Raw genomic sequence first — 19,482 nt, 5'->3', positions numbered from 1 at the left:
AATCCCCTGTGCTGGCAGGTCATAAAACATCAACGGAAAAACACCCACAAGGGCAGATATCAATAAAAATAAGGTGAACACCACAAAGTACAGTCCACCTACAAGCGAGTGAGCAATCTCAGTTTATTAATAAAACAGGAAATAAAATATAACCACAGTCCACTTCAAATAAGTAGAGGAGTAGAACTGTGAAAAGAAAGAAGACATTAAATACAGACTGTTAAGAGATGCATGTTGACATCCTGTGTATTGGTGCTTTCTACAGTAACTAAACCCCTTGCCGTTCACAGGTGGCAGAAATGGTTTACTTACTTTTGCTGTGGAAAAGCCAATAGCTAAAATAAGGTGATACAATGTATTTCTGGAAAAAGAAATGAAGCAATTGCTTCTGGGAAAAGAACTGACCTGTGTACACATAGCTGAACTGGATCTTCTTCTACCTTGTCTTTGCATGGAACATACTGATGTGACCACTTCCCTGTAAATTTGCTATCTGCAATGTTTCTCTGTTATCTTCTAGGAACTTGTAAACCTGCAAAGGTAAAATGTTCATCAATCTTATGCTAAAAACAGTTACATGGATGTAGCTAGCTTAGACTGAGTTTTAATATTTCTCTTAGTTTTTATGCTATTGTGGTTGGGTCTGTTTTTCTTTTTCTTTGCTCTTCATTATTTGAAAGAAGAGTTAACATTTATCACAGCAGATTAACCAAGTTGTGGTGGTTCCAATCTCCACTTGGCTAAATTATTTGGGCCTACTACCAGTGAAACTATTAAAGTGCATGACATCATATTTGGCTAAATTAAAAGCTGCAAGTAGCTGGAGGTCCGTGGTCATTCCAGAGGTGGTGGCAGAACTATTGTGTCAGGAAGAAAGCTGCGGAGAATTCGGCCAGACTTCCCTGGGAAGTGTGTGTGTGTGTGTGTGTGTGTGTGTGTGTGTGTGTGTGTGTGTGTGTGTGTGTGTGTGTGTGTATACACGTGTTTGAGTGCTTTGTGCAGGAGAATAATAACTTATGTTACTGAGAGTAAGGGGCACTGGAAGACACTGTGGTTCACAGAGAGTCGTGAGAAAGGGGTGCAGGGTGGAGAGACTCAGCTCTTAAGGAAACCTGTGTGTAGTATAATCTGAAAGTGAATGTTGCAATCTTATACCCAGCACAGCAGTGTTTAATCCCTTTAAGCTAGTGGTGTGACTCTAGAGACCCTCAATCTTGTGATAAACAGAATTTTCCATAATATTTGGTTGGCACTGGTGGGATTCAAACCTCATGTATGCCACTGGTCATTACACTTTGGTGGCAATGACCATCACTCTTGCACCAGATAGGATCTTACTTATATTATCTAGTTGGCACTGGTGGGATTCAAAGCCCATTTCATTTATGCCATTGATCATATTCTGGTGGCAGTGACCATTTTTATCACACCACTGATAAAAAAAAGGAATGTCAAACACTGAGTGATGGCAAGCCAGATGAAAATAATCCTCCAGTCTACTGAAGCAGAAATGCCAATGGCACATTAATGGTAAAACTGTCCGATAGTCCATACTGCTGATACGAAAATACCAGTGTGATAAAGATGGCAAATTCTCAAGGAATCAGAAAACCAAAAGCTAACAGTACTCTTCTATGTCAGCCAGCGTAAAAATCCTCCCCAACAGAAATGCCATCACCAACAGCATGTTACTGGTAAAGCTGGCTGAGAAGCCAGCTACAAAATACTACTAAATACAATACTACATGCAACTGCAAACACACACAAATACTCTGTCTGGTCCATATACAGCAGCAGAAAATAATCAAAATATTGTTGGATGTTATATCAGTCAGCCATCAGTGATGGTGTCTCAGCAAGTAGCACAAATGCTTTGATACTGGAAGCTCAGAAGACTGTGGGATCTACTCCCACCCAAAGTGCTTGGACTCATTTTTATTACCATCTCTGCAATACAACAAAAGGGGGTAACTGTATTCCTGAGTGTGCTGCCCTTCGTATAAGATGTTAAACTGAGGTTTCAACTGCCTCAACTGGTGGTAGCTCAGGTGGATGTAAAGATCATACGGTACTTATCAAAAATAGGGAAAGCTCCCCAGTGACTTGCCAAATTTCCCATGGTCAGTATGAATACCACCCTGGATCTCCCCAGGTAAGAGGCCACTGACCTAATGGAACTAATCTAGTCAACAAAAGATAAATACATAAAGTTAAGATATGAAGATACATACAGCTTTATGATACAGAATCAAAATTGCCTAGACATGAGAAGGCCTTGCTGTGTCTAATTATGGTGGCTGCCAAAAAAGCAATTCTAGAAAATGGAAATAAAAATCTAAATGAACTATATTAGAACTACTGAATACAGTAACATAGATAAAACAACTGGGATTGAGATCTTTAGAAAAAGGTAGGAGCAAACTACATAGGAAAAAATGGGAATTGTGGGAACAATACATACATGGGAGGAATGAGGCTTAAAATAAGGCAGGACTTAAAAGAGCTATGTAATGTTTGACTTCAGAACTATTGAGTAGATTATAAGTGACATATAATGTCTGCAACTGGGAGTGTGTCAGTATGGTTTAAGACTTAAAATGCGTGCAACTAGGATTGTATCGGTATGGTTTGTTTTCATTTATATAAATGTATGATTGTTTATGCCGTAAGTGATGGTTTAATAAAGATATTTCTTGTTTAAAAAAAAGGGGGGCAGGAATTGAATAATTTATGTAATATTGCTAGGTTATATGACGTATAGCAATACATGTGAATCATAATGTTTGTTAATTTTAACATGTTAATACAGTTTGATGACCTTTATATAAATGTAAATGTGCCTTTGTCACAAGTGATAAAAAGTATTTAAAAAGATACATACATTTTGGAGTAAAACATTGTCCAACCAAGAGCCAGCATCGTCAGCATTACCAAACACATGCCAACCATCACCTTGTGTTCTTCGTATTGCTTAAGACATAGCCGTAATCAGCAAGCTATGTCAACATTTCCAGGCAAACTAACCATCACTGTGCACATTTAGTACTGCTTAAAACACTCCCTCTCTGTGTGTCTCTCTCTCTCTCTCTCTATATATATATATATATACACAAATCGAGTACATACCATGTTATTACTTCAGGACTTTTTGTGACGGTGCTCATCTTGCCAACTACATCATTTATCTTCCATCTTCTGCAAGTCAATCACATCTGCTCCTCGTTTTTTTTCATTAGTGCTACAAGAAAATCTACTACTCACAGATGATGTTCTTTTCATCATGCATATCATACTTTTATCCTGTTCCATCCCTGATAACTTCTTAAAGAGCTCGTCTCTCCTCTGTGAATGGGTCAGCCCAGTAGGGCTACCCCAGTTAAACAAATGCATAAATAAAATGTATTGTACATCACAATGGTAAAATGGGTCAGCCATACCGAAGTGATTATTTTTTCACCTTAATTTTCTCCTTCCTGCAATGCACTGTATATCCCCACAACACAGTTTTATCTTGACCAGCCTTCTCATTCAAGGTTGTCTGCCTATTCACTTGCGACAGCAGCATTCAGAATTACTGCTTACTTTTAAATTGTCAGTCCAAATTGTCTACCACTTTTCCAGTTCCAGTCCAGTCTGGATTGTTTCCACAAAGGTAGTAAAGTATGTCTTTCTTAAGCTTTCAGCTAGTACTTTTGGCTAGGAAGCTGCAGAAACAGACACCGTAATAATACACAACTCTGCTGGATACATCTTAAGAAAATGCCCCAACATCTCTCTTATCCAGAGAAGCCTGTAAACCTTCATTTTCTCTCTCCCTCTTGTTCATGTGAGCCAGCACTGACAGCTATGAGTGAAGAATAGGATTGGGCCCATCCCTTTTCATCCCCTATTCCTAATACCCCATGTCACTAAATTTATACCTCTAGCTACTTGCATCTTTTTTCAGTTAAGCACAAACCAACATTTAACTTGTAAACCTGCTCTTAAAACACATTCTTAAACCTCTAAGAACTTCACTTAAGTATCACTTTGCCTTTACACTCAAGTAATAGTTTCTTAATAGGAGGTTACTAGATTAGGGCCCTAGAGCCTTAACAAAAAGCCATATTAATCCCAAGTATCCACATTTATTCTTTTTGAGTAGTTCACAGAACAAATTTATAAACAGAGTGGGTCTGTGATCAACACTGGCTACCCCCTGTCCATGAGGGGCATGGGTGCCACCCCAGGGGCAAATTTGTGGTCTCCCATCCAACTTCCTAGGTTGTATTTGAATACGGTCAGTGAGGAGCTCTGTTTTACTTGAACATGTGTCAGTCTCTGGGAGACATATCCGTCTCTTCAGCATGTTCGGTTAATGTCACAGGCTAGGTTGAGATCCCTAGAGCGACTGACTATCATGCTATTTGACTTGCGGATGTGTAGCATTTCCATTACGACAGGGTCAGAGATTGTCCTATAAGCCAAACACAAGTCGCCTCTCAGCAGCCTGTAAAATACAGAGTAAAGTGACACAGCTTTCAGCCTGTCCATGTAGATCATGGTTTGGAGTCCATGTATTTTCTTGGTGAGAAACCTCTGAGGTGTCTCCAGCTGCTGCAGGTGTCTGGTGAGGTACATGCAAAAAGGTGCATTATACCCTATTAGTGATCTGATGAGGGTCGAGTACAGTGGAATCCATTACCCACTTTATTTTTGATTTGACTTCCATCACTGTACTCTCCATCTCTTCCTTACAATATATTACCACACCTAACAAATATCACAGAGTATCCCCTACTCTAACCTCAGATCCGATGTACAAACCAAAATTAACTCGGGAATGAGGTACTTTGCACATGCTTACCTTGGCAAATAACACTTTCCCAGGCTACTCTTTCACTTGTTCCTAACCATGGTAACCTACACCTTTCTCCTCCGCTTCCATTTTCTGACAAACCTACAGGCAACAAACATACTACAAAGATAAACCTTCCCCAATGGAGACCGGCAAAGCAGAGGGGATAGTCAATGAATATGGAATTCTCCAAGCAGATCTAATATTATGCCAAGTACACAATTGTCATATCTACTAAGGAAATTCAGACTTCATTAAAATTTAGAAGGGAGTCCCAGCTGACCTATCTGGAAAATTTTACTTGCCACTGCTAACTGCTCTGACCCAGCACCTGCCTCAGTTTGTAAGTAACCCAAATTAGCTACTAAATCTCTTGATTCAACCATTATAAAAGAAGTTGCTTCAGTTAAGCTCTTTGGATGCATTACTAACAATGGATTAAAATTAGACTTCCAAGTAAAGAAAACAATCACCAAAACTAACCAAACACTTGGGAAAACTTTACAAGACCAAAAATTTCTTATAAGACTGTACCAGTTTAGTTGTCGTAACCTTCTATCTACTCATCTTATCACTGAAGAGTGAATTATCCAAGCAGATCCAAAAACAAGCTCCATTCATCACAACAGCAGACACTATGGAAACAATTAATGTACACATTATTAGATGTTTAAAATTCACTTTCACAGGTGAAGCTGTTCGTACCCGACACAAAAAGGGAGTTCATAGTACACAAACTGCTAAAACGGTTAAGGGCAGCTGGGCAGTGCAATGTCTACCAACGTATCATACACTCAAAGGTATAACATTTACCACTACTTCTAAGGTAATGTGACTAGAGAACTGAAAATAAAACCCTTCAAAACAGAATTTTTATATACATTGTAACAGGATCTTTGACTGTTTAGCTCACCAGCTCTTGAAAGATGAACCGATTATGACAGATTTATCAACTGGTGAACTGGACAGGGTCACTGAATAGGCGCTGGTAGCCTGAGATGTTACTAAAAGTACAGTTGTGTACCTACCATAAATGTACATGTTCGAGTTTATTCACTGTTGCAGTCATTACTCTTGGGTTATCCTGCTGGCAGGCTACCCTCAGTCGGCCAGAATTGCTGGCAGGCTACCCTCAGTCGGCCAGAATTCCAAAGTCCAGGTCCGGCGTCAGTTGCTGTTGCCTCTTCCCTGACGTCAGTGTGCTAGGGGTATAAAAGATGCAGCCAACGCCATTTTCTTCTGTTTTTCTTACCCCAGATGTCAGGTGCCCCACATAGGTAGGCTGAAAAATATACCAATAAGAAATGCATGCACAAAAATAACATTTCCTTCATCTACAAGCAAATACACCAAAAAGGTTTTATAGGATAGAGAAGTGCAGATAAGTCCCAGCAAAGACAAGGGGGATGGTGGGTGGGTAAACTGGACTGCAACAGTGAATACACTCGAACATCTACATTTATGGTAGGTACACAACTGTACTATGTTCTTCGTGTTTCACTGTTGCAGTCATTACTCTTGGGTAGAATCCCAAAGCTGAGGATGAGTGGCTGGACTAAATAGGATTAGGAAAGGCTATAAGGCCCTGCAGAACTGCAGTGGCAAAGCCTGCTCTGGACTTAGAGTAGAGAGGCAAGTGGCAATGCTTTGTAAAGGTGTGCACTGAACTCCAAGTTGCCGCCTCTAAGATTTCTTTGGTTGGTACTCCTCTGAGGAAGGCTGCTGAAGTGGCTGCTTCTCTGATGGAATGAGGCCTAATGCCCTTAGGCACTGATTTGCCATGTTGAGAATAGCAGAAATGGATGCAATGGCCTATCCATTTAGAAATAGTCTGTTTTGAGATAGCCTTTCCTTGTGATCCTGCAGCATATGACACTAAAAGTTGCTCAGTCTTTCTGAAAGCTTTAGTTCTGTCCAAGTGGAAGTGCAACTGCCTGTGCATGTCCAAAGAATGCAGAATTTTCTCACCCTTGTTCTGTGGATTTGGGTAAAAGGTAGGCAAGTGAATGGTTTGGTTGAGGGCCACACTGGACACCACCTTAGGCATAAATGTAGGGTTTGTCCTCAGAGAAACCCTGTCTGGATGAAAAATGATGGAGTTACAAGCACTCATAGCTGTGGAACCTTTCGAGACTCACCTTGCAGAGGTTATGGCTAGGAGCAGAGCTGTTTTCCAGGATAAGAATTTTATATCTGTTGTTGATGCTGGCTCAAAAGGAGGCAGTGTAAGTTTTTCCAAAACATAATTGAGGTCCCAGGCCAGAATTGGTGCTCTCCTTGGAGGCCTAATGTTTTTGGCTCCTCTGAGGTACTGCCTTATTAAAGGATGAGAAAAGATAGGTGGTTCCATATTGTAATGTGCAGAAATGGCAGAGGCATGAATCTTAATTGATGAGAAAGAAAGGCCTTTGTTCAACATCTCAGTTAGGTATTGTAAAATCTGAGAAATATTTGGTAAGACGTGTCAATGCCTTGTTCCTGGTTCCAAGCACAGAATCTCTTCCATTTTTCTGCATAAGATTTTCTGGTACTGGGCCTCCTGGCCTCCAAGATAACATCCATAACAGCTTTTGAAAGATGGGTGTTCTGAATGGCTACATTATCCGCCACGCTGCCAGATTTAAGGTCCTGTGTTGGCTGTGCAGGAACTTATTGTTTTGTTGGGTCAGCAAGTGAGAAGTTTTGAGGCAATATCCATGCTGGACCTTGAGACAAGCTCTTTAGGATTGGGTACCAGTGCTGGCGTAGCCAGTCTGGTGCAATCAGAATCATTTTTGGCTTCTCTTGTCTGACCTTTAGGAGTACTCTGGGAAGGAGAGGCAGTGGGGGAAAAGCATATACTGTTAGATTTTTCCAGCTGAATGACAGGGCGTCCACTTTCCATGCTTGCTTGTGATAAATCCTTGTGCAAAATCTCTGCAACTGACAGTTGTGAGGGGAGGCAAATAGATCTATGTCTGGGCATCCCCATTTCCTTATTATCATGTTGAAGACTTGTGGATCCAGTTTCCATTTGGGGATCCATGAGATTTCTGCCTAGTTCATCTGCCAAAGTATTTGTTTTTCCTGGCAGGAATTATGCTTGCAGGTGAACTTGAAAAGCCAATGCCGTGTCCCATAAGGTCATTGCTTGTCTGCAGAGGGGGTAGGAATGTGTACCTCCCTGCTTGTTTATGTACCACATGACCGTAGTGTTGTCTGTCTTTATCAGTAACTGTCCTGGATGAAGCAGGTCCTTGAAATCTGTCAGGGCATTTTGAACAGCTAGCATCTCTTTTTGATTGATGTGAAGATGCATCTGGTTTGCAGGCCATGTGCCCTGAATAATTTTCCTGCCATATGGGCCCCCCAGGCATAATCTGATGCATCCGTTGTCAGTGTCTGTCTGGCTGTGGGTAAACTGAATGGCAGACCCTTGTTGTGGTGACAGGCTTCTGCCCACCATCGAAACTCCTGTTGTAGGCAGGAATGAGTGCAATTACTGTCTCCAGGCTGTGGCAATGCTGAGTCCAAACACTTTTCAGATACCATTGTAGTTTCCTCATATGCAGTCTGGCATATGGAATTAGTAGAATGCAGGATGCCATGAAACCCAAGGCCTGCAGGATTTTCCTTGCAGATAAGTGGGTTTTTGTTGCCAATTTCTTGAAGTAAGTAGTCAGTTGTTTTTGCTTGTCTGGCATGAGATAAGCCATCTGGGCAGTTGTATTTAAGCTTGCACCCAGGAATATTATCTCTTGAGAGGGCACTAGTTTTGATTTCTTTTCATTTACTGTGTACCCTAGGCCAATTAGTAATCTTTTTACAAACGCCAGATGCTTTAGAAGAGTGTCTTTGTTCTCTGCTTGAATTAGGCAGTCGTCCAAGTAGGGATATATCTGAATTCCATTTTGTCTGCAAAACGCAATTACTGGTGCCAGGCATTTTGTAAAGACCCTGGGCGCAGTAGATAAGCCAAAGGGCAGTGCAGAGAATTGGTAATGCATTGAGCCAGCTATGAATCTGAGGTATCTTCTGCAAGATTGTCTGATTGGGACATGCAGGTATGCCTCTTTTAGGTCCAAAGTTATGAGCCAAGCCCTCTTGCCCAGCATGGGCAGTAGCTGCTGTAGAGTCAACATCTTGAATTTTGGAACTTCCAGAAACGTATTTTGTATAGACAGGTCCAGAATTGGTCAACAGGTTTTGTCCTTCCTGGGTACTAGGAAAAGTCTGGAATAAAATCCTTGCCCCTGCTCTTGTTGTGGTACTTGCTGAATGGCCCTCATGTCCATGAGGGCTGTAATTTGTTTTTGTGCCTCTGCCCATTGATTGTGCGGCAGGTCTGGCATGCCCTTTGACCTTGGTAGAGTGTGAAAATGGAACCTGTAGCCTTGGGACACTATGTTCAGGACCCATTTGTCTTGGGTAACCATTTGCCAATTTGATGAAAAAAGTGCTAGTTTTCCCCCTAAGAGGACTGTCAAAAGAAAACTGCTTGGAACTGGTAAAGGAAAGTCATTGGGACCATTTCCTGTAAGGTTGTGATTTGTCTTCTCTGCTTTTGGAGGTAGGAGCACCCCATTGTTTAGGCCTGTATGAGCCTTGGGGCTGAGATCTGCCTCTGAGACGCCTGTATCTGCCTCTTTGTGGTCTGTCTGAGACTGGAAAGGACCAATTTTTAGAAGGCCAGTTCCTGCTAAACCTGGGTGGCTGTACCTGTAAGAAATCCTTGACTGTCTACATGGATTTTGCTTTATCTTCCATTTTTTTTCAACACCTCTTCTGCTTTAGTACCAAACAAAGCATCATGCTGTAATGGTGCATCTAATAATTTTGCTTTAACATGATCAGGCAGATTCTGTTCCTTTAACCAAGCATGCCTTCTAATAACAGACCTGTAGCAGCGGCACTGCAAGAGGCCTCCAGTGAATCATAACCACATTGCAAAGTATGCTTTCCCACTTGTTCAGTTGCATGCAATAAATCCTGCAATTCCTTGTTCTCTAAACATTCAGTATTTGTCAACATTTTCTGTTTAAGTAGTGACATTAAATACTGCTGATATTTAAGCATATGAAATTGACAATTTAAAGCCCTTACAGCCAGAGTGGCAGAAGTGTAAACTTTTTCCCCCATCTATCTAGAGCCCTAGAATCCCTATCAAAGGGGACAGGGTTTTTTTGCAGTGGAAGCTTTAACCCCTTGGGACCCTGAGATATAGTTTCTGGATCAGCAGCGGGGTTTTTATATAGGAATTTATGAGAATCGGGGACCCTGTAGTATCTGTCTGGCTTAGCAGATGCAGGGGGTAAAGAGTCAGGGAGAGTCAGGGAACAGACCGGACTCTGAAAATACATCATCTACAATGTCTAGAACAGGTGGAATAGTAAGGGGTCTGTGTTGAGGAAGAAGCAGAAATTCTCTGAGCCTTTTCTTAGATTCAGAATAATCTTGGCTCTCCCAGTGGAAATGCTCCCTCACAGTATGCAGTGTTTCCCCAAAAGAACAGTCCTCAGAAGGGGAAGCTGAAAGAATGGATTCTTCAGCATCAGAATCCTCATAGGGAAGCATGGAGTAATCCTGTTCAGAAGAGGAATCAGAGGAAATAGATACCTGATCAGAAGAAACATACTCTGTCTCTTGCCTAGGCCTCTTATCAGGAGGGGGATTAGAGCCCCTGATCAAAGTAATTAGGTCTTCGGCCATTTGGAGCATCTGTTTTTTAGACATGGAAGTCTGAGTAGGAAAATACTGTACTTGTTTCTTTGTCTTTAGAGTGGCTTTAGTCTTTGAAGCTGAAGATGGCTTAATATATAGTTGTGTAGGTCTAAAGACACCCTCAGAAGCCGATGCCTGCTCACTGGCTCCAGACCCATCTGAGGGAGTGATTTCCGAGTGTCCAATACCTTGAGTTTCCAGAGGCCCAGTCGGTAGCGGCCTGTGGCTCTGAGGTAGCGGGCGCCAGGGGCTGCGAAAGTGCCTCACTGAGAACCGGCGACTGGCCTAGTAGAAGCTTCTTCTGTTTTGGACCTCGGATGCTTATCCTTGTCCTTGCGTTTTTTGTAAACTCCGATTGTCGGCTGTTCCGACGGCATTATACAATTAAATCTTCGGCCAAAGTAATGAAATGCAAAATTGAACAGACGCTTGATAGTGCGTTGGTTAAATCTAGCACAAAACCGACAGCTAGCAACGTTGTGATAAGGGCCTAGGCAAGGAATACAGTAAGAGTGAAAATCCTTAAAAGGTATTTGCTCCCCACAAGAAATACAATTGTTAACTTTTTCTGACATTGGTCTGGAGCAAGAAAAAGGTTTCCCCAACGGGGTACTTAGCTTTAATGAAGACTTCGGTTCTGAAATTTGGATTTGAAAATCTCAGGAGTCGGCCAACTGGCACTTGCCAACTGCTTTTGCTTCGGGCACCGGGCGGCAAGAAAGACTGAAGAAAATGGCGTCGGCTGCATCTTTTATACCCCTGGTGCACTGACGTCAGGGAAGAGGTGACAGCAACCGACGCCGGACCTAGACTTTGGAATTCTGGCCGACTTGAGGGTAGCCTGCCAGCAGGATAACCCAAGAGTAATGACTGCAACAGTGAAACACGATGAACATCCTCTAAGAGCAAGAAATCTGGACAAAGCCATCTCTAATGGGGAGAGGGGGACAAAAACCCCAAACAGGGACATTTTTTTAAATATTAGTCTTATCAGAAAGTTGACAGAATAATAGGTTTGCATTAGCACAAATTTTCTAAAGAGTATGAACTCAGAAACTCAAATATCTGTCCTGTCTGACTTCAAGTCTTCAGTGATGTACCCCCCCCCCCAAAAATGCATAATGAACAAATTAAAAATATGAGACAAATATTTAGCCATTTGAAAGGTATGGCTGGTACTACAGATAACCTGATGGGGCTATGTACGAAGTGTTCCACAGGAATGAATCAGTGGTCCTTACTTATTGTGATAATGCTTGATGGCTTTGGAGTATTCCCCAGGATATTTTTCTATGATTTGTGCAAAGATGGCCTGAAATTTGGTAAGATAGCAGCAAGGAAGGAAAAGCAAATGTCCTTCCAACTTTGCCTAGATAACCTAAAGAAGTCTGCCAATATTTAATAACATGACTCTTACTAACAGTAACTCCAAATATATGTCCTTAGGGCAGAAAAACATGAAAAGTATTGCTATATATCTGACAGAGAAATTGAGTCAGTTCACAGCTATGAAGATCTAAGTACAATGGTTGACAACAACCAAATGTTTAAGATGCATCCAGATAACTTTTCTCTCTCTTTCTGCTCCCACTATTTACTGATTAACCCCTACTTGGCCAATCAACCCATTTGTTCTCCAGTACCACTTGGAAGCCCTGACTGGAAACGGAATATCTTAGATCAAAGGGCAGCTTTTTCTATCAGGTGGCCATGAAGACACTAACGACAAGACTCCATGTCTGATGACAAGCAATTCAGATGTCCCACATATCACAGTAGCCTGACAGGAGAGTACCAGTTTGAGGAGGACAGCTACTGGTATACAACAATTTGTGAGCAACAATGCCTTTAAGAAGGGTATGTCTTTCTAGTCAGTTCAGTTTTACTAGTGATTCCCACTGCTGTGAAAGGGAAGAATGTGCTGCAACAAAGCGTGTAATCCTGTAGTAGACTGGCTATCAGGTCACATCACACTGGCAGTTTTTTGATTTTGTTTGTAAATTTTTTTAAAGGCCTATTTCTCTGTGCCTGACATACAAGGCCATGTCCGACCCGGAATTAATGGACATGCTCCACCTCAAAAAATCCAAATCCACCAGAGCCACGAGAGCAAGAGACTTAAACCTCAACACGGATATAAATAGGACGTGCTGGAGGGACAGATTCATCACGCAGAGACTCCCTACACTATGGAACAGAATCCCAGTCCATGTGAGGCAGAGCCCCTCACTGACTCTGTTCAAGAGAAATCTTGACGAGTGGATGAGAGATCGTAGGTTTACCCCGGGAATCATCTCTGTGTCACTGCTGGACAGAGGCACAGCAAACTAATGGGTATAGTATTCTCATCCTAAGGAGTGGTGAAAGCCACACACACTCTGGCTAGGCTTATAAATGCCCTAGGGCAGATAGCCTAGTATGAACCTATGTATGTAAAATTTTTAAAGGCCTACTTCTCAGATATGATATATTTAGGTATAGGAATAGAAATTCCAAAATTTATCAAGGAACATGGTTAGCCTACATCTCCATATTTTCTACTTCCAACACAAAGTCTGTGTGGAAACATGCGTGAATGGGCATACCTTCATTGAAGGTTGTGCATCAGGGCCGGCAACTCGGCACGTAAAAATCTACTGCCAATCATTAGCGGATAAGAGTTCCGCTGTGGCGACCCCTAACCGGGAAAAGCCGAAAGACACAACAACAACACAAAGACTAACTTTTACAAGTTTTTTTTTTTTTTTTTTAACTTTCCATACACAAACTAAACTTAATACAGAACAGAACTCTTTTTGAGCACAACCTCATATGAAAATACTAGCTGAAGCAGGGCCCTTATATGAAACACAGAGCCATGTACAAATTTCAGCTGAATAAAGACAACTGCTGATTGAACAGCAGATATTTAAGAGTACAAAGAACTGCAATGATCCAGTGCACATCACTATCCTGCTGAAGGCCTGCTCGAGTTTATGCAGCAGTGGACACTAAATTATGTCAAAATACATCCTGAGCACGGGACGGGGAAGTACATGCACACTTGAAGCAAACAGTCTAGCTATAAGTCAGACAGCATATTAACTCCAAGGATTCCAAACAATTTTGATAAATTTTTGCCAGTACATTACCTTTGTTGTTGCTAAGCCTAAACACTTGTCTAAAAAGACAAAATGTAGTCTTGCTGAAATTACTTTGTCAACAGGTGAGCTATCTAGGAATGCAATTAAGACTCTCTTTTGTTAAGATGAAGGTTTTAGAACCATCTTTTGCTGGGATAGTGGTCTAAATACTAACAGGTTCGACTTTTGCTCGAGAAAAAATGTTAATTTAGTGTTTAAGGAATTAAGAGTGCAGTCTCATAGATATTACCTGCAGCTATAGTGAATGAAATATAAACTGAAGACTGCTGAAAGAACTAACGTACCTGCAAAAACTGGGTAGAGGGAGGAAAGGAGTGATGAGACTTCCCCAACTTTTTGCTCTTTAGGGGGGTGTGGGAGCTCATGGCTAAGGGTAAGTGTTCTACTGTTTGAATCCCTAGTGCAGACAGAAGGCCCAACAGGACGAATGTTCTAAGGGGCACTGTTGTCTTAAGGTGGCTTTGTCACTTACGGAAGTGAGTAACTCACCTTCACTCACTCATCGAACCCTAGAAGTGTTACTGGGCAAGAGCTGTGGGGTCAGGGAATTAAGGCAAAAACCTATGAACACCCTGTGGCCTCAGAAAGATGCTTGCTATGCTCTCTGTTACCTAGCAGGAATGAGTGAGACGCAGGGTTCCTACTTCCTAGAGAACAAATGGTCTGCAACAAGGGAGCAAAGCAGGAGCAAGGGGAGCCTTGATGGTCATCAACGCAGGCAAAAACAAATGTGCAACAAAATAACTTATTAAAACAAATGTAGAGCCATTAACAAATCAGGCCACCCATTTAGTACTTAACACCCCTCTATCACTTATGAAGGCCTAGTACTAAGCCTTGTCAGACATCACTAGTCACAGAAAGGGGGTAAGAGAGGATGTTCTCAGAACATACAAAAGCACTGAAACAGAAACATAGTTACCCAAGATCCTGAAAACTGTTGCTTGCTTAATAGTAACAAATGCTTTAGAAAAGCTTGTAAAAGCACTCAAACACAACCATTACCTACATGACCAACACTGTATTCTACTGCACCACTGTCCTGAAGCAATGCTATGAGCAGGAGAGAAGAGTGAATATTATTAAACAGCAGAAGTCCGCTGATGCATTTTTTGAGTATTTTTGATAAGATGAACAAGACAAAGATGTGACACCAACTGTTTAATGATGCTGAAGAATCCACTTAGTTAAGCCAGGGGTAAGCAACCAGATGCCCAGGGTTGTTCTTTATATAGCCTCTCCACCACAAGAATTTGACAGCTGTTAACTATGTGGCCCTTGCGACAGTAGAAGTTTTGTTAGTGGAGAAGACTACAGTTCCCAACATGCATTGTTATTTAATCTATAAATACTGTACTTGTGCACCAATCGTTGTGGATCAAAGTGCTGTGAGGCAAGCCTGCTCTATGACTTAAGGGATGAAACCCTTACAATAGTGCAGATGACTTGAATTAGATAAGTGGCTCAGCTGCCTGTAGGGGCTGGCAGGGGAGGCTGGGAGATAGCGGCCACTTCTGCCTTACTCATCCTGAGGGAAAGGAGGCAGCTCTTTCTCACCAAATGGTCACACACATCAGGAGCACTACGTGTTCACCAGGTGGTGTTCAAGCCTGCCAAAACGGCATCTGCATTATGCACTGGAGGACAATTTGGCATGCAGAGGCAGGTATCCCCCAAGAAGACAGTGATCTCAGATCTCAAAGGAACTCAAGGAAGGATGTTCTCAGGGGGACAGGGTACTCCCCCCCTCTCCAAATATCAGCATATTGGGTCCACTCCCCACCACTTGATTCTCACCAGGTAACACAGCTGATGAGGATTCTCAGGCAGAAACAAAAGGGTTATAAGGCTCTTACCTAGCCTGGGAATGCCTGTACATATTAAAAGTACTTTTTTTAAACAAATTTGGTCAATACATCAACATTACTGGCATGATTCAACTTGTGGAAGACTTAAGCCAGATGGTGGCTTTACTCTTCTCAATCTCTTACACACACCTCAGAATTAAACTAGGGAACACAACACCCTGCCTGCCTTTCTGTTTCAATGTTTTTATTGTGCATGAAGGTGCTACAGCTTGGTGCAGTCCATTTTTGATTTATTTATTTTAGTTCAATGTGCTCTGATTCTACTTACAGTTAAGTACGACTGACAAAGCTCCCTAATGAGTAGCCTTTTTTTGGGGTAACTGACACATGGCTGAAATAACTTGCGATACTTAACAGCAGATAGGTATTTTCCCTGTTTTGTTTCCTGGCAACTGAAAGGTACCAGCAATATCACATATTCTACACTTTAGCGGCCTAAATTTTTCAAATGCCCACCAAATGATACCCCCATGGAAGCCATTACTTATTAATACAAGTAGTCCCCAAAAATTAATTTATATTAGTTCTTTGCAGAAAAATTCATTAAAATAAATACTCCCCACCATAAAAGGATTACTTGCTCCGATGTAAGACCACAGTGACTTCCTAATTCTTGAAAGGGAATGAGTCCTTCCATAAAAGATCTTTTAGTGTGAATAAATACCTAATAAGTTTTTGTAAATGTTCCCAATACCAATTCTGATTTTAAAGTGCAACAGAGATGGCACACTCAACCATGTGTACAACCAGAAATTTCTGTTTTGAAGCAAGACTTAACACTATTGCCCTCTTATCTGTGACATTTAAAAATGTACCAATTCCCAAAAAGCAGACTCCCCCTCAAACACACAATAAATGTACACATGTTGCCTCTAACAGTAATGAAAAAGTACAGTTTTGTACCTACCATAAATGTAGATGTTCGAGTGCATATACTGCTGCAGTCATTACACTTGGGTTATCCTGCCGTCAGGCGGTCCTGCAGTCGGCCGAATCCCAAAGTCTTGGTCCGGCGTCGGTTGTTGTCGCTTCTTCCCTGACGTCAGTGCGACAGGGGTATAAAAGAGACAGCCGACGCCATTTTCTTCAGTTTTTTTCTTGCCCCAGATGCCAGGTGCCCCCAACTAGGAAAGCAATCCAACTAACTATGCAAAAATACCTTAGTAGATAAATAATAGTACTAGCTGTTAGCAAATACACCATATAGACATGCATCCAACTGATTGATGTACATGGAGTTATAAGTAACACCCTGGTATGTAGGAGGGGATGGTGGGAGGGTAACCTGGACTGCAGCAGTATATACACTCGAATATCTACATTTATGGTAGGTACAAAACTGTACTATGTTCATCGTGTTATACTGCTGCAGTCATCACACTTGGGTTGAATCCCAAAGCCATGGATGGGTGGCTGGTACTAAACTGGGTTAGTGGCAAAACCAGCTCTGGTTTTTGAGTATAATGGAAGGTGGTAGTGCTTGGTAAAGGTGTGCACTGAACTCCAAGTAGCTCCCTCCAGAATGTCCTTGGTTGGAACCCCCCTGAGAAAGGCTGCTGAGGTGGTAGAAAGGGACCTAATATTAACAGGCACTGCTTTCCCACGGTGCGAGTAGCAAAAGCGGATACAATGTGCTATCCATTTGGAGATGGTCTGTTTTGAAATAGCCTTTCCTTGTGAACCTGCAGCATAGGATACAAAGAGTTGGTCAGTTTTTCTGAAGGTCTTTGTCTTATCCAAACAGTAATGTAGCTGTCTGTGAATGTCCAAAGAGTGAAGGAGTTTTTCTCCTTTATTCTGGGGGTTTGGATAAAAGGTGGGTAAATGAATGGTCCGATTCAAAGCCACACTGGATAAGGCCTTTGGCATAAAGGTAGGGTTAGTTCGTAAAGAGACTCTGTCCTGATGGAAAATGATGAAAGGTTCCACTGCCATGAGTGCCTGTAGTTCTGAGACCCTGCGTGCTGAGGTGATAGCCAGCAACAGAGCCGTTTTCCATGACAAGTATTGTAGTTCTGCTGAGAAGGCTGGTTCGAAAGGAGGCAGTGTTAATTTTTCTAAAACGAAGTTGAGGTCCCAAGCTGGCGTTGGGGGTTTTCTGGGGGGTCTTATATTCTTAGCCCCTCTGAGAAACTGCCTTAGTAAAGGGTGTGAGAATATGGGAGGATCCGTATTATATTTTGCTGAAATGGCTGAAGCATGGATCTTAATGGATGAGAAAGAAAGGCCTTTGTGTAGCATCTCAGTTAAGTATTGCAGTATTTGAGGAAGATTTGGTATCCCAGGATTTTGGCCTTTAGCCTGGTGCCATGCACAAAATCTTTTCCATTTGTCTGAGTAAGTTTTTCTGGTGCTGGACCTCCTGGCCTCCAAAATGACATTCAGGGTGTCCTTTGAGAGAAGTGTTGACTGATAATTCAAGGTATTTTCCATGCAGCTAAATTTAAAGTCCTGAACTGACTGTGAAGGATCTGAGAGTTTTGCTGAGTCAAGAGAAGTGGGAATTGAGGTAAGATCCATGGAGGGCTGCGAGTCAAGTTCCTTAGTAATGGGTACCAGTGCTGACGTGGCCAGTCCGGAGCAATGAGGATCATTTGTGGTCTCTCTGATCTGACTTTCAGTAATACCTTGGTCAATAGAGGTAGTGGTGGAAAGGCATAGACTGTCAATGCTGTCCAACTGAATGATAGGGCGTCCACTTTTCAGGCTAGGGAATGATAAGTCCTTGTGCAAAATTTCTGAAGTTGGCAATTGTTGGAGGAGGCAAATAGATCTATGTCTGGGCGTCCCCACCTTTGAGTTATCATTGAAAATACTTGTGGGTGTAGTCTCCACTCGTGCGGATCTGCCATGTTTCTGCTTAATTCGTCTGCCAATATGTTTTCCTTTCCTGGCAGGAATTGTGCTTGCACTTGGTAAGTCAATGCTGTGTTCCACAAGGTCATTGCCTGTCTGCATAAAGGGTAGGAGTGTGTTCCTCCCTGTTTGTTTATGTACCACATAACTGTGGTGTTGTCTGTCTTTATTAGCAGTTGTCCTGGATGCAAGAGGTCCTTGAAGGCTGTCAGTGCATTTTGCACAGCTAGCATCTCCTTTTGTTTGATGTGTAGATGCATTTGTTTTGCAGACCATTTGCCCTGTATGCACTGTCCAGCCATGTGTGCGCCCCAGGCGTAGTCTGAAGAATCTATTGTCATAGTTTGGTTTGCTGGAGGTAAGACAAAAGGAAGACCCTTGTTTATTTGACATGCTTGAGCCCACAATAGGAACTCTTTTTGAAGGCAAGGAATAAGAGGTATACTTGTTTCGAGGCTGTGCCTGTGTTGAGCCCATACACTTTTCAGGTACCATTGTAATTTCCTCATATGCAGCTTTGCATATGGAACTAGTTGAATGCAGGATGCCATGAACCCCAATGCCTGCAGGATTTTCCTTGCAGTGAGCTGGGTAAAAGTTGCCATCTTTTTGAAGTATTGAGTCAGTTGTTTTTGTCTGGCGTGAGGTAAGCCATCTGGGCCGTTGTATTTAAGCTGGCACCCAGGAATATTATCTCTTGTGAGGGTATTAGCTTTGACTTCTTTTTGTTTACTGTGTACCCAAGGCAACTTAGCAGCTTTGTTACAAATGCCAGATTTTGTAATAGAATGTCCTTGCTGTCCGCTTGGATCAGGCAGTCGTCCAGATATGGATAAATTTGTATTCCTCGTTGTCTGCAATATGCAATTACTGATGCTAGGCATTTCGTAAATACTCTGGGCGCAGTAGATAAGCCAAAGGGCAATGCAGAGAATTGATAATGCGTTGTACCTGCCAAAAATCTGAGGTATCTTCTGCAATCTTGTCTGATAGGGACATGCAGGTATGCCTCTTTGAGGTCCAACGTTACCAGCCAAGACTCCTTGCCCAGCATGGGAAGAAGCTGCTGTAGTGTGAG

The 19,482-nt window shown here is 42.1% G+C and overlaps 1 long non-coding RNA gene across 2 annotated transcripts in view; it reads right to left on the bottom strand.

Moving 5' to 3' along the window:
• Positions 1-19,482, bottom strand: part of LOC122806694 — a 1,210,421-nt gene that overhangs the window by 611 nt on the left and 1,190,328 nt on the right. For both annotated transcript variants that reach the window (XR_006365540.1, XR_006365541.1), the window contains one exon: positions 406-532. This is a non-coding gene — a long non-coding RNA (uncharacterized LOC122806694). The remainder of the gene's footprint in view (positions 1-405; positions 533-19,482) is intronic.

Source organism: Protopterus annectens, chromosome 7.part0 (assembly GCF_019279795.1).
Source record: "Protopterus annectens isolate FY-2018-M chromosome 7.part0, PAN1.0, whole genome shotgun sequence".
NCBI classification, from domain to species: Eukaryota; Metazoa; Chordata; order Ceratodontiformes; family Protopteridae; genus Protopterus; species Protopterus annectens.
The sequence above is the reverse complement of the archived record's forward strand: the minus strand, read 5'-3'. Positions and strand labels throughout refer to the sequence as shown.